Source organism: Mus caroli, unplaced genomic scaffold (assembly GCF_978045245.1).
Source record: "Mus caroli unplaced genomic scaffold, Mus_caroli_1 scaffold_12, whole genome shotgun sequence".
Classification (NCBI taxonomy): domain Eukaryota; kingdom Metazoa; phylum Chordata; class Mammalia; order Rodentia; family Muridae; genus Mus; species Mus caroli.
In genome coordinates, this window is record NW_028227267.1 from 4,232,558 (window position 1) to 4,235,000 (window position 2,443).

Consider the following 2,443-nt stretch of genomic DNA (forward strand, 5'->3'; position numbering starts at 1 on the left):
GGCATGATGACATACCATTGCTCTGACTCATTCCCGCAGAACTGGGAAAAAGTGCTTCAGCAAGAGGTGGCAGAGAGGTGAAGAATTAAAGCAGATGACCTCGTTAGGGTCCACCTGGATAGGAGTTCAGTGGACAGCATCCAGCAGCTATTGGTGGATAAACAAATATCCAATGTACTTGCTATGTACTAGCTGTCTTTCCAGGTCATCAATATTAGCAGTCAAGAATGAATCTATGGGCTCTCTAGCAAGAATGATATCATTCAATAGCACCTTCCCATGAACACCCATAATCCTAAAGATAGAAAAGAATAAAGGAATAGTAACTGAAAAAGTCATAAGTGCCATCGCCAGGTGAAAGTGTCTATCTTCTTTATTGAGCATCTCAAGTCCATAACACCAATTACAACCCCCAAAACCTGTCCACATCCCTCAGTGACATCATTATAACATCCTCCAGCCCCAAGATCACAAGGTTTGACTTGAAGACTGAGGGTTGTTCAGTGTGAACACCCAGAACATCATAAATTTCCTGAATCCTCCAGGGAGTTCTGCACAACACTACCTTGGGAAAGTCTTGTGAAAACTGCCAACCTCTTCTTCTAGGAAACAATGACTAACTATCCTAACATCTACCCCACTGATAAACTGCTGGAGTACTAGAGGGGCTGGTACCACAGATCCAAAACAACAGGATCTCCATGACACAAGGCAGCAACAAGATATTCCAGAAGTCCCAGTGATCTTCCTGTACTGATAGAGTAGCAGAAGCCAGAGGCCTCCTACAACAATAATAAGTCGTTGCAATAAACTTTGAATGCAAAGAAATTTGTAGAAAAGGGAATACTGTGGGACACAGTGGGACACAGTGGGATACACTATGGCTTCTACAATAAGATTTTTTTCTCTGTTGAGGGAGGTTGCAAGGGATAGGGGCTAGGTACAGGAGAGGTGGAAATGAGTGGGATTGGGGTGTATGATGTGACATTCACAAAGAACCAATAAAAAGTTTTCTAAAAAAACAACAGTTTTCAGTTTATGTCAATATTATTGGAATATTTGTTTGATTAAAACCAAATGGATATGACAACAAAGCTTTCAAAGGAGCCGACACAGGAAGATCTCCTAGCATCTCCTTGCCCTTGAGAAGCTCCTGCTCCCCTCTGCCATGGCTGTGGCCATGCCCTCCCACACAGTCCCCCAGCCCAGCCTGCTCACACTGCAGCTGTGCTTATCATGTAGGATGAGAACTGATCCATTCTTATCTCCTTGCACATTGCAGTTGAATATCCTATTAGAAGTGAATTTTTCTCTCCGGGAGTGAAAACACAGAATTACAAACACTCTGCAGGGATTGCAGCACAAGTCAGCATCCAAGTAACTGCTTCTTAAATGTCCAGGAACTGCTTTGGCAGTTGCCTGCCCATCATCCAGGCTCCCAGAAAAGAATTCTGAGTGTCTGTGTGTGTGTGTGTGTGTGTGTGTGTGTGTGTGTGTATGTTGTATATGTATGTATGTATGTGTGTGTGACTATGTGTGAGTCTGTGTGTGTCTGTGTATTTGTGTGTTAGTGTGTGTGTGTATATGTGTGTATGTATTGTGTGTATGTGTGTGTGTCTATGTGTGATTCTATGTGTATGTGTCTCTGTGTGTGCCTGTGTGTCTATGTGTGTGTGTGTTTCTGTATGTATATCTCTATATATGTTTGAGTATGTTTATCTGTGTGTATGTGTCTCTGTATGTGTCTACTTATATGGGTCTGTGTATTTGTGTGTATCTGTGTATGTGTGTGTGTGTATATAGGGTGTGTCTGTATGCATCTCTATATGTAACTATGTCTGTCTATCTAGCTATGTGTGTCTGTGTCTGGGCATGTCTATGTGTCTGTGTGTATGTGTGGGTATGACTGAATCTATGTGTATGGGTTTTGTGTGTGGGTGTGTCTATGTCTGTGTCTGTGTCTATGTGTGTATCTGTGTATGTATGTTTGTGTGTAAGTGTGTATGTGAGAGAGGGGGAGGGAAGGAGGAAGGGAGGGAGGAAGACAGAAAGGAAGGAAGGAAGGAAGAAAAGAAAAACAAGAAAAGAAAGAGAAAGAAAGAAGGAAAGAAAGAAAGAAAGAAAGAAAGAAAGAAAGAAAGAAAGAAAGAAAGAAAGAAAGAAAGAAAGAAAGAAAGAAAGAAAGGAAAAAAAGGAAAAAAAAGGAGAAAGAGAAAGGGAGAGCTTGTGGTCTTGTTTCACAAGAGGCATCGCTGGGAAGAAAATGAGTAAAGTTAGGTCTTCTCTTGGCACTTGCTCAGGTGCAAGTGTCAGTGGCAACCTGGCTCAGCTGTCATTTCTCAAGCCTACCTCAGTGTCAGGTCTACAAACATCTGCAGATGACACAACCATGGGATAATCTCACAGACCTTATAAGACCTCTGCCATCTTCCCTGGGAATTTT